General features: G+C 58.8%; 1 protein-coding gene across 1 annotated transcript in view; it reads right to left on the reverse strand.

Annotated features, from left to right (window-relative positions):
* Positions 1 to 8,706, reverse strand: part of SLC2A9 (solute carrier family 2 member 9) — a 72,257-nt gene extending 63,551 nt beyond the window's left edge. The window contains exons 1-2 of the mRNA XM_045834121.1: positions 8,495 to 8,706; positions 1,005 to 1,100 (exon numbers count right to left, since the gene is read on the reverse strand). The gene's annotated coding sequence lies outside the window, so the exon portion shown is untranslated. The remainder of the gene's footprint in view (positions 1 to 1,004; positions 1,101 to 8,494) is intronic.
* Between the last annotated feature and the right edge of the window lie 4,259 nt (positions 8,707 to 12,965).

Raw genomic sequence — 12,965 nt, forward strand, 5'->3', positions numbered from 1 at the left:
CCCAGGACTCACGCCCCTGCTTGGGGGGACAGGCGGAGGCTAGCCACTTCTGCAGCAGGAGGGGAACTTCCTCACTAAGCAGGAGCACTGCGTGAGCACCAGCTCTTCGGGACTCCCTCGGTCGCCCCACTTCCAGCCAGCTAGTTGTCACAGTGGCTCTGTGACAACTCTTTTAAGCGGAGAGACCCACAGCACCTTAGCCTTCCGAGGTGGGCGGTTACATTTCGGGGTCTGTCGGAGCTGGGATCAGGGCAAGGGGACAGGGAGGAAGAAACAGAACAGCAAGGACAAGTGCTGCTGGCCCCAGGAGCCACGGGGAGCTGCTGCCTCCTTCCTGCTCTGTTTCCTGAGAAGCAGCTGCTGGGGGCTGGGGGGGGCGGGGGTGGGGGGCGGGGGGGCTGTGCAAGGGGGTGCAGAGGGCAGATTCTCAGACGTCAGGGGAAGACAAGTTCTCCCTCCCAGCAAGGGGCAAAGAGGCAGAGCGAGACCTGGGCAGAGTCGAGGCTGATACCACCATTACCTCTTTCTTTCGCCCCAGCCAGCTGGATTTGCTCCTGGTGGTCAACTTTTATAGTCATGATCAGTTCCTGGGGCTCTGAACATCCCAGCAGCCATAGGCAAGGCCATATGGGGGTACTCATTTGCTACAGTTTGCCAAGCAATCTCTCCTCTGGGAAAGAAATCCACCTATCCATCCATCCACCCATCCAACCATCCATCCATCCACCTATTCATCTATCCATCCATCCACTTGTCCACCTGTCCATCCAACCATCCAACCATCCATCCATCCATCCATCCATCCATTCACTTATTCGTTTATTTATTCAACAAAGGCTTCCCAAGGGCTTACTAAGAGCTAGGCCCTTGGTGAGTGGCTGGAGACACAGAAGTGAATCTGACAAAGCCCCTCCTGAAAGCAGCTCTCGGTGCCAGGAGGAAGAGAGACACACGACAGATGGCTGTGACCGCATGGTCCATGTCCCTCCACTCACTCCACACACCTTGACTGAGGTGCAGCCCCGGCACCGGGCCAGGCGCTGTCCCAGGCAGCGATGCCCATCCTCACGGAGCTTCCATTCCAGGGAGCGGGACGGATCCTGAAACAAGACACGTGAGTCAATGACACGGTGTATTTGAAGGTGACAGGGGCTGTGGGAAAAAACGTAACAATGGGGATGGGGGCTAGGGTGGTGGCACAGCTGGGGAGACTGCAGGTTTTAAAAAGACGGTTCTGGAAGGCCTCCCTGGCAGGCCGGGGGGCATCTGAGCAAAGACTTGGAGGATGGGAGAAGCTAAGCCTTGTGGACAGCGGGGCTGCGGCCACAACTGCTGAAGGCACAGGCGTCTGTGAGAACCAGGCCCGGGCTCCTGACTCCCCGGCAGCAGGAGGGAGAGGGGAGGACTCCCAGCAGGAGGACCAGAAGGCTGAGGAGCCGCCGGAGTGCAGGGTGAGGACCATGACGGGCGATCTCTCCGGAGAGGGAAGCGGGACAAGAAGACGGGACCAGCCCAGTTGCTCGGACTGGATCCTGCCGGCAATGAACTTGCTCTGAGAGGGGGGCTAATGGAATGACGGAGAAGCTAAGATACTGGGTCAACGCCCCTGGGTTCCAACTCCAGCTCCACCCCTGGCTCTGGGGCCCTGAGCAAGTCCCCTCCGCTCTCTGAAGCTCAGTCTCTCCCCTCTCTGCAAAATGGGGAGCGCCACAGGACCCCCCTCACAAGATCAGGTGACTTAGATCGCCTCTGCGTTATGCATGCATGCCTCTGAAAGGGCATGAAAGGGCTTGGGGAGCTGGAGTGGACGGGAAGGGGGCAGGTCCCATTCACAGCACGGGGTGCATCTGAGAGCTCCAGAAGCACAGCTCACAAGTCCCGGATCCCGGTCCCAGAGCAGGAGGTTTGTACATCAAGTCAGTTTGCCTCTTTGTTCGATACACGATTCCTAAGCACTGGCCACTTTCCCAGCAACGTGCCGGAGGTACGGGTGTGATTCTGCTGTCCTGGCTTGGTTGCCTGGTTGTGGGGCAGACACCGCGCCGACCAGGCAGGCAGGCTCACACAGAGCGTGTGTGCTCAGGGGGCAGCGCCGGACCCCGGAGAAACCTGGAATGCCAGAGAGGGCAGCAACCGCAAGAGTCTGTTCATGGCCACTACCTGGGCAGTTTCTCAAAAACATATCTCTGGTCCCTGTCCAGAGCCAGCGATTCTGAAAATCTAGAGGAAAGGTCTAATAAACTACAATTCTAATGGGTGCCAGGCAATTCTAGGTATTAGCAAAACTGGCAAATGCTGGTCCCACACAATGCCCCCCGCCCTTCTTGCAGACAGGGAAGACGAGATTTGGGGATTTGCCGCTGGACGCACAGGAGCGTGTCGCTGGGCAGGGCTGCAGCCCAGGTCCTTCACCGTGCTTCCCCGCTGCACCCGACACTGCCTAGGGCCTCAGAGCGAACCGTTGCAAACCGGGGGCTTCAGACGACAGAAATGTGCTTTCTCACAGCTCTTGAGGCTGAACGTCCCAGGCAGGGCCACGCTCTCTCCAGGGCTGCAGGCGCCGGTCTGGTCCCTGCCCTTGTCCTGGCTTCCGGGAGCGGGCGGGCACTCCTTGGCTGGGGGCTCTGACCCTCATGTGGCCCTGGTGTCCCAGGGCACATCCCCTCCAGTGTGACTGTATCTGCACTGACTGCACCTGCGGTGACCCGATTTCCACGTCGGCTCACCTCCGGAGACAGCGGGCACGGGGATGCCACATGGCTTTCTGGGAAGACACAGTCTTCCAAAAAAGACTAGGGCTCGGACCTGCAGCCCCATCCCCGGCTTGCGTGTCGCTCCCACGGACACACAGGGTGGGCAAAAGTAGGTTTGCCCTTGAGAGCACACAAAACACAGTGTGTTGCTGTGTTATTATTTACTCGCTGCTGTAGTATTTCCCATACAAACAACGGCACACCTGCTTTGCCTCACCCCGTGTTGAACTGTTGCGGCCCCCCTAATTCTGGGAAGGTTTGAGGGACACCAGTAAAACAGGACTCATACTGGAAGAAATCGCCCTGACCGGCGTGGCTCAGTGGGCTGGGTGTCATCCCACAAATGGAAAGTTCTCCAGTTCGATTCCCAGTCAGAGTGCATGCCTGGGTTGCGGGTTCGGTTCCCGGTCACAGTGCCCACGAGAGGCAGCCAACTGATGTTTGTTCCTCCCTGACGTTGATGTTTCTCTCCCTCTCTTTCTCCCTCCCTTCCCTTCTTTCTAAAACATACGTAAATAATTTTAAAACAGAAAGGGAAGAAATAAGTCATGACGAAGAAACCACAGTGTGGAGGAGGGGACGAGTGTGGCAGACACTTGGGGTACAGGCGGCGTGCACCTCTGAGGGTCTCCGTCGTGCCTGGCTCCTGGCTGCCCCCGGGAACTTCCCACACTCGGGGTGATCTTTACGGGGTGCAGCGGCGGGGCTCAGAGAGGAGCCTGCGGGCAGAGCCGGAGCCGGCGCTGTGTGGGCGCACGTTCTGCGCCTTCGGGGCTGGGAGAAGTTACTCCCCAAGCCCGCCTCACAGGCTGTTGTGGGAAACCGATAAGCGATGCCAGTTACGTGATACTGGGAACCAATGACATTTTGTGCCGAGCTTTACCACTTACAAGACCCTTTCACATTCATTACCAGAAATAACCGTCCCGGGGGATGCTGTGGGGCAGACCGGGCCGCACTTCACACTCGCGAGGGGAAGACCGGAGGGTGGAGAGGTAACTCGAGGTCACACTCTGAGTCACCTCTGAGCCAGGTGTCCTGGTTCTCCGCCCAGGCTTCCTCCCACTTCTCCCATGACAGTGAGGCTCTCCCCACCTGCGGCTTCCAAAGCCAGTCCATCAGTCAGTCTGTCCATCTGTCTGTCAATCAGTACTTAAGTAACTACACGGCCATCTTCCATTTGAAAACATTGTTCATGGTGTTACTTCTGAGGTCACACGATCTCATCCGGTTTCAGCAACAACCTGTGAGACAGCCTTGGCCAGAACCACCTCCAAGGCTGGGTGGCTGGGAAAGGTCAAAGCCACCAGCAGCCCAGCCAAGGGGCGTCTGCTGGGTGGGACCCTGGGAAGAGATGCCAGAGGGAGCAGAGGTCACCCCTTGGAAGGATAACGCCAGCCCCGGTTGCTAGTGTGGCACCATTGGCTGAGCAGGCCTGTGACCTTGTTCAACACGACAGCCACCCTACTCTTCTGAGCTTCTGCCCCCAGGGCTGGAAATCACTGGAAAGCAAAACACAACAGAACACTCCCCACACCCACGGGCGGAAGATAACATCGGAACAGACTGCAACCTCCTGGGAGAACACTCCGACAGCCCGGGGGGCCACACAACCGCAACCCCCGCCTTTTGATTCCAATGATAACCCAATTAAAACTCAAGCCACCCCCTCAACCCCAATGCTGGCGTATCCCTCCACACCATGCCCCTCTCCTTTCTTGGAGAGGGAATAAAATCTTTATTCTGTACACTTACTTCTCTGTGTGAATTCCTTCACAGCCCTCATCACCAACCACCTGAACGCCCCTGACCCCTATTCCTGGCTTCAGCCGCCTCTCCTGCCAGCCACGGAAGACCACAGGATACACTGGATGGACTGAATCACAAGGGCCACTGACCGGAAAGGCGTTGGGGAGAACCACTGCAATGAGTTGGCGGGGTTCCGCAGCTACTACGCTGGAGTCCGGTTCTGCAGCAAAGATGGGAATCTCCATGGATCAAGTGTGTCCAATAACAAGCAGCCACTTGCCACTTTTAGACCCTCACATAAAACTCCAGCATTCTTCCCCCTGAATCGCCCTGAAAGAATCTGTTTGCGAGATGGATACATCGAGCCTCGGAGGGTGAGTGGCTTGCCAGCTGCCGGACCGTCATCCTGCTGCTTTTACACATAGACTTTGCCCAGGGGTGTCCCTCAGGGGGACAGAGGTTTTCCTCCCCCGCAAGCTCGCTGCGGTCGCCGAGCACCTGCTGTGACCAGGCTGTGGGCACCGCGGGGAATGTGCAGGTGTGGGGTGTTCAGACGGCCTCCGCAGCGCCTTCTGGGCGTCAGATACCAGAGGCTCCAGATGTGGGAGTTACTCACCGCCTTGCAATCCGCCTGAGCACGAAGCTGCCACTTCTGCCAAACGCACCCTCAGACCACGTCACAGGACTGGGCGTTTGTCCGGCCTCTCGGACTCCTTCCTGTCCCGGGGAACCAGGCTGGCCACGCTCCGAGGAGCCTCAAGCTCTGCATCGGGCACAGAGCTTCCCAAAGAGCCCCGGTGCGCCCAGCACGGCAGCTCTGTGCCGCGAGCTGCCTTGGGTGGCCCCTGGCCCAGCACCTCCCGGGTGTCAACGTGCCACTGCCTGGCACCGGCTGGCTGGCCGGCATCCTCCGAGTCTTGACCTTTGGTCTTGACCTTTGGAAATGAGTGGCTCATTACCGCCCCCACAAGGCCAGGGCCAAGGTGGCTGATGAGAACTGGCACTTCCCGGGGCCACCCCTGGGGATTCCGGTGGGATGGGGCATCTGAGCGGGGCACACGCCAAGCCCACCGCCCCTGCCCCTGCCGACCCGCAGCCTTCAGACAAACCGTCGGGCGTACCAGTGCCCCCACACTTCAGCCTCAGCTCGCCACCCGCGACACGTCACTTCTATAAGTAACTTAGAGGTATTTATAGTTTTTACCTCGCTTTGCCTGAAGCCAGCGGAGCTCCGCCTGGCTGTTGACGAATGCGCCCAAAGCCAGGCCCCTCTCTGGGCTGGAGCAGTGTTAAAGGTCTGTGGACGATTTTAAGCAACGACGTGCAGGGAATCAAACAGACGTGAGAATGTGGGCAGAAAAACTACAACCACCACGCTCATCCACAAACAAACAACCAGAAAGCGTCCCGGGTCCCATGCTCTGAAACACCGCGGACTGGCCGGGGAGACCCCTCCGGGCTCTCGGGCCCACATCGAGAAAGAAACAGACTCTCTCTCATTGAGTCTGTCACACGCACTAGACCCTCTCGGGCCACGTCACATGTGCCTTGTGCCCTGTGACCCGCCACAGCAACCCCAAGCGGGAGGTCATTCACGATCAGGCCTGTTTTACAGATTGGCACACTGAGGCTTAGAGGCTCCCAAAGGCTGAGTCCTCTAGCATTATTAGCAAGCTGCTTGGATGGAATTCAAGTCCAGCTGCTGTGCCCCATGCAGGCGCAGACAAGAGGCAGGCCCCCCTCCGGTGGCAGCACTGCGGGGTGACGGGACTCCACGTGCACACCAGTCGGTAACGTCTGGTCAGAAGAGGATTTCCGGAGGGCTGGTGGCGGGGGTCAGGGACGTTTGCCGGGGCGAGCCCAGCCCTCTGCAGGCTGCCCGGTGCTCCCGTGCTCGTCCCTGTCACAGACTCCTGGTTTCCGCTCAGATTGGGAAAAGGGAACAAAGCTTCACGACCATCAGAGAAGCTAAGCTTTAGTCAGCTTCATAGCTACCTGGCCATCCGCCGTTTGTGGGGAATGGCCGCCGCCCCACCTTGCGTTCCTGGCCACACCTAATTGCAGGAGGGCTGTGCACAGTGTGAACGCGGGCTGCATTGCTGACGGCTCCCATCTAATTGGCTTCACATTTCCTGACCAGCCAGAGAGCCCAGAGTTGCCCTGTGTCCTCCAAAGCAGGGTGGAGGCCTCCCTGCGCGGTCTGTGCCGGCCGCTGCTCCCCGGGGGACTCGGAAGCGGCAGGGTGCCAGGGGGCGGGCGAATCAGACATGGAACGCCCGTGCACTCGAGTGGAGGTTTAGGTGCAATTATGGAAAACGCTAGAGAGGGTGTAAGGTGGCAGGATGAGGAGATTCTCACCTCTAAACAGAAGACAGAGAGTTCGCCTGACGATGGTGCCTGTGGGCTGGGGGTGCCGGGGGAGGGGGGTCAGTCCAGGGGGAGGCTGGGAACCCCCTGGCTGGTTTTTCCAGGCCCCTGATCAGTCAGCTGGGGCCCAGGGTCTTAGTCCACACCCTCTTCTTTCCTCTTGAAATGCAGCCCCCACACCCTTCGCCCCCACCGCCCCCCTAACACGTCACTCCCCGCACCGATCCCCAGCCAACCTCCCCCCTCCCCCCACAGGGCCATCCCACAGGGCCGTGCGCCGCACCCAGCGTCCCAGCCTCATTCAGGGGTACTAGCTGGGTCCCTAAAGGGAGCAGAGGCGCAATTCAGCGATTACGAAACGTTGATGGCGATACATTATTGATTACTTTACAGATGTCACCCCTCAAACCGCCCTGGGTGGGGGGAACCCAGCTTCCATCCCCATTTCACAATGAGAGCGCGGAAGCCAAGAGCAGTTCCACGGAGCGTCCAGAACGTGGGTCGCAGGGAGCGGAGCAGGGGCTCAGCTGAGCGGGCAGCCTCGCCGCTCGGCCTCCCGGACCTGGCGGCTGGACACACGGAGCCCACACCTGCCCGGCCGGGCTCCTGCCCCAGCCGCTGACCTTGGGCGGGCTACTCCGCCTCTCTGGTTTCCTCTTTCTTCCCGGGAAGCCACACACATCCCACCTGCTTCACAGGGTCGCCCTGAGGACGAACTAAGGCCCCCACAGAAAACCCTTCCAACGCCTGGCCCCTGGGCTCAACGATTGTCAGGGGTCACTTTTCCTGTAAGAATGTCGGTCGCCAGCAGCCCCGTGGGGGCTTAGCTAAGATTCTTCACTAACAGCCAGAAAACCAGAAGGTCAAGCTGCGCCCTCACCCCCACACCTGCGGGCCTCTGTTTCTGCAGCAGAAAGCCGATCTTTCTGCGACTCTTCTCGGGAAAGGAAGAAGGAAGAAACACGAGAGGGAAGGACCGTCCGTAGTGACGGGAAAAGGACTTCCCGCACTGCCCCCTCTTGTTTCTCATCAAGAAGGGGAGGGTCTTGTGGACACACACACACTGCCGGAGGGGCCCGGCGGGGAGGGGTGTTGGACTCCCGGTCTTGCCGCTTCTAAGCGGCATGCCCTTGACCAAGGCACTTAACCTCACAAGCTTCCGTTTGCTCAGCTGTAAAACGGGGAGACAGCCAGCGCCAGCCTCCCTGGACCGGCAGGGAAGGGACGCTGAGGAACGCTTACACAGAGCGTGGGGACAGAGCGTGGGGACAGAGCGTGGGGACAGAGCGTGACTTGAGGCCATCAGCAGCCCTGCAGCGCGGCAGGAGTGCTCTGACACATGTCCCCTGTGCCCTGTGCCCTGTCCCCTCTCCCCCCACCGCCTGAAGGAGGGTGTGTCCGGCTCCTGTGCCCAGAAAGACTGCCCCGGAGCGTGCCCCACGCCCACACACCCACCTTCAGTGGGACCGATCCCCACGCCCACCTTCCCACGGAGGTACCAAAGATCACCGAGTCAGAGGGCAGTCCAGACCTCTGCCCCCCCAGCTCCCCCGCTGACTTGATCCGCTTGCTCCCGAAAGTAAAAACAGCAGCCGCAAGCCACACAACGCGGGACAGCCACTCACCGCCTCTGGTCTCGCGCTAAGACTCGGAACCGGGGCTCCCCGGGCGAGGAGCGTAGTCCAAGCTGCACACGCGGGCGTGAGGGTTGGGCTCCTGGTCCTACCTCCAGGGCTGTCTGGCTGGCTTCTTAAGGTTCCTCGAAGCTCCCGGCCTTTTTGGTCCCGGCCACGTTTCCCCCAGCCTGTTTTTCCAGTCCTTCAAGCGTATTCCCTGTTGCCCGATTAGGCAACTTCCTGATCTGACTTCCTGATTGCCGCGCAACCCTCCTCCCGCCAAGGGCTGAGACCTTCATTTCCTGAATGACTAAGTGTTTCTCCACGCAGACCCAGGGTCTGTCTGCCTCGGCCGTGTTACGTTTCTGGCCGGCTGCTCCTGTCGCAGGGCGCTGTCCGTCCTGTGCACTGGGGGCCGGCTGCAGCATCCCGGGCTGTACCTGCTGGGTGCCAGCGGCGAGCCCACCACCCCTCCCTCACCCCATCACAGCAACCAAAAATGTCTCCAGAATTGCCAAGTGTCCCCCAGTGGGACACACCAGCCCGGGTGGGGGCCACTGTCCTCACCCCACGGAGCCCCGTCCCTGGCTGTGCTCTAACTTCGCAGGGCGGCCATACCTCCATCCCTGTGCCTCTGCTGCGGCTGCTTAGACCAGGAGACCTGGACTGGCCTCCCCTGGCCTGCGAGTCCTGTGCCCCGGGCCACCCACTCTGCAGTCCTGGCTGTCCACAGAAGAACGAGAGTCGGATGCTTTACACGCAGCTGCGTCCAACCAGGGGCCGGTTTTGACCATGGCATGGCATGAGTCGGGGCTCTCCAGAAAAACGGAACTAATAGGATGCGTGTGTGTGTGTGTAAAAAAGAGATTTATTTTAGGGAATTGGCCCACGTGATTCGTGGAGATGCAAGTCCCAAGATCTGCAGGGCAGGGCCGCAGGCCTGAGACCCAGGGCAGAGGTGCAGGGCGAGTCCAGAGGCTGTCTGCCGAGGGACGCCTTCTTGATCGGGGGGAAGTTAGTTGTTTTTCCTGTTCAGGCCGTCAACTGATTAGACGAGGCCCACCCACACTGTGAGAGGTAATCTGCTTTACTCCAAGCGCACAGATTTAAATGTTGATCTCGTCCACAAAACACCTTCACCAAAACACCCAGAACAATGTTGGAGCAAATACCTAGGCACCGTGCCCAGCCAGGCTGACACATACCGTGAATCACCACAGGCAGTGGTAATGAAGGTATGACAGAGTAGGAGGTGAGGCCAGGCTTCTGTGGTTGCTGTCTGAGATGTCCACGCTACAGATGCCACCCTGCCGCCCGCAGTGGCTCTCAGCCCTGGTCATAACAATGACCTTGAAGAGATACGTGTGTCACAGCCGCCCTGGGAGAGGCAGAGCCATCTGGTGTGAGCTGGGCTCAGGCACTGGTGCACTGTCGGAGACCCTCGGGGAGTCCCCCCCTGCAGCTGGGTTGAGAGCCTGCAGGCTGAAGGAACGTCTGGTCCGGCCCCAGGACGGACCAGCGCGATGAGCCCAGGCCTCCCAGCGGGGCGGACTGGGCTGGAGCCCTGCTTCTCTTCCCCTGAGTGTTGGGGTGTTGGGACCGCCTCTGCCCCTCCCTCAGGCTGGGGTGGGGGGAGGGGGGGAGCCGTGAAAAGAAAACCCTGGAAAAGCTCCCAGCACAGGAGGGAGGTGACACAACACATGTCACATGTCAACACGGGCCTGTTCCCACCGCCCACATGGAAGGAACCACCTGGTGCCCCGGCCTGTCGTTTCTGGTTCCCGCCAAACGCTAAGAACAACTCTGCGTCTCCTCCCGCTCGCTGAGCCGTGAGACCGACTGACGGACGCGGTGCTACAAGCTGGCGTCGTTTCCTCTCCGCGATGACCTGGTGAGGAGGAGCCTGCGCCAGTCCCCGGCTCTCAACAAAAAAGCGGAGGCCCAGGTGGGTTAAGAGACTTGCCCCAGGCAGATGCTGACAGCCTGAGGTTTGCCAGACGCCGTGGGAGGTCACAGCCTTTTCAGTGCCTGGCTTCCAGGAGACAAAGTCAGAGTTGTCATGGCCGCGGGGAAGGAGGAAGCCCCGAATGCCATAGTGTCCAGATGTTACCGTTGCGCACCTGGAGACCCTCAGGCAATGAAAATACAAGGTTACGAGTTAGTATGGGAGTTTAGTGAAGACTTGGTGCGTGTCCAAAACTCAGTCACGTGCCTGGAGAATAGCCCGGCAGTGGCAGTCGTGTTTAACAATGGAGAGCCGGTCACAGCGGGCAGAAGTGCGTGAAACTCCTGGGACCGCAGGGGGCGCGGGAGGCACAGCGCGCGGGCGGCGACCCGCAAGCGTTGCTGAGGGGCGGAGCACGTGACCACCGCAGGGGCGCACTGCGCATGTGCCGGGCGCTGCAAAAATGCCCCTTCTTTGCAAAGCGGTTATAGGTTTAAATGTTTCCTTCTGTTTTTCAAATCAAAATCAGGCATTGAAGTAATTTCCAGGCACTTTCAAAAAAGTTCAGCGTGTAATGCGTGGAGTGACTTCCAAATCACTTCCAATACCTGCGACGGGAGGAGTCAGCCGGGGCTCCCCAGCTCCCGAGTCCGGCGCGGCGCTCGTTTCGGATGCTGCTGCCGCCTAGGGCAGCGGGAGCCTTTCTGCTCGGCCGCACCTGGGAGCATTCGTTGTCAAGCTAATTTACCCCCTTCCCCCGCCCCCCCCCCAAAAAGGCTTCATGGTTTAGAAATTGTTTAATTGTGAAACATACCATAGGTTTTTGAATATCTATAAAATACATAGATACAGCGTCCGGCAGAAGTAACGCCTCCTTGAGTGTGGCGGGTAGGGTAATAGTATGGGTGTCATGATTTATAGTTTGAATTTGAACATGTCACCTAAAGTGTCATAGGGCATGCTTGTGTGATATTGTTATGTTACAGTTACATGCTTATGATTTTGTAATAAAAGACTTTGTAATAAAAAAGGTTGGACCCTGTATAATATACATACATATTTGTATTATGTAGCTTATGACTATTCTATTCTGTAAAAATATTTACACATTTATTGTGTAATATTACAGCTATATATTGTACAATATTATATATTTATGTGGCTATCATATTTTACAAGTCTATTTACATATTATGTATCTATAATTTATATATGACCTGATCTTTATATGTACGTACGTACACACACACACACACACACACACACACAATCTAACAAGTAATTGAATAAGCACCATGTGACTACCTCGGCAAGCTGTTCAGGAGGCCCCGGGACCTGGCTTTCCTGTGCCGTGTGGGCAGAACCTGTCACCTGCTTCTAGACACAGAGAACACGGCAAAGCTGAGGGCTACCCATGACTGCGTGTGCTCAGCGACCGCAGGTAAGAGCGGACCGCCTGCAACACGCCAAGCTGGGAGCTCCCGGGGGAGAGGGCCCTGCGTCTGGTCCACAGCCGGCCGGCCCAGGGCCCTCCATGCTGCGGGCTGCGGGCTGCCTGCAACCCCGATGGAGGCAGAGCCTGCCCCGGCTGAGCCTCGAGGAGCCTCTAGCCTTGACGGTCACCGCGCACAGGACACAGCCAAGCGGCCCAGACTCCTGAGCCACAGAAACCAGGAGACAGTCGCCATGCACTTTTTTAAGCTGCTAGGTTTTTGGTCATGGTGTACCTGCCCAATAGATAACTAACATGCCACGGCCCACACTGCCAATGCCCCAGCATCCCCCAGGCACTTGCCCTGCTCAACTCTGCCGCCCTGGTGTGTGCCCTGGTGTGCACCCTGCTAGCAGCCAGGCACCCTTCCAGCTTCCAGCGCGTCCGGCCCGCCGGCTGGCCCGCCTTCCACCCAGCCTCACCGCCCAGCCTGGCTGCCAGCTGCTCTCTGCTGCTCTCAGGTGAGCAAGCACAACCGGTGCCTCGGCAACCGGCCCGAAGCAAGGCCCAGGGAAGTGAGAGGAGGCCTTCCACGTGGAGGGACTCAGAGTTACCTCCGGGAGCTCTCGAACCCTGAAAGGTGGGCTGTCATTGCCCCCCGCTCCCCCATCCCCGCCCCCCCGAGGCTTGTCCTTCAGGTTCCCGAGCCTGCTCTGCACAGCCCGACTGTGCTGGACGGATGGAATTCCGAATTAGGTGCTTCCCCAGCCAGGAAACCAGTCCCGCCTGTCTCCTCTCCAAGGGTGGCACGCCCCCCGAGTCCCCCAAGCTGGGGACTGGGGTGTTGGGTTCATAGTAGAGAATCGATGAATACGAGCGAATAAAGGATTTGAGTGGGCTTTGTTGAATGAAATGAGAAAGGCAGGTAACTCATCTTTATTCCTTTGAAGAGCACGAAGCCGGAAGGATCTAAGTTGCAAACCTCTTCCGGCACCCAGCACACCCCACCACAGCCCTGTCCGAATAGAAGGGGCCCCTGGCCTGGACTGCCAGTGTCTGGAGAGACTTCCGGCGGTCACCCCTGGGGCACCGAAGTGTGTGGA

Source organism: Phyllostomus hastatus, unplaced genomic scaffold, assembly GCF_019186645.2.
Source record: "Phyllostomus hastatus isolate PE091 unplaced genomic scaffold, TTU_PhHast_1.1 phas_contig_196, whole genome shotgun sequence".
NCBI classification, from domain to species: domain Eukaryota; kingdom Metazoa; phylum Chordata; class Mammalia; order Chiroptera; family Phyllostomidae; genus Phyllostomus; species Phyllostomus hastatus.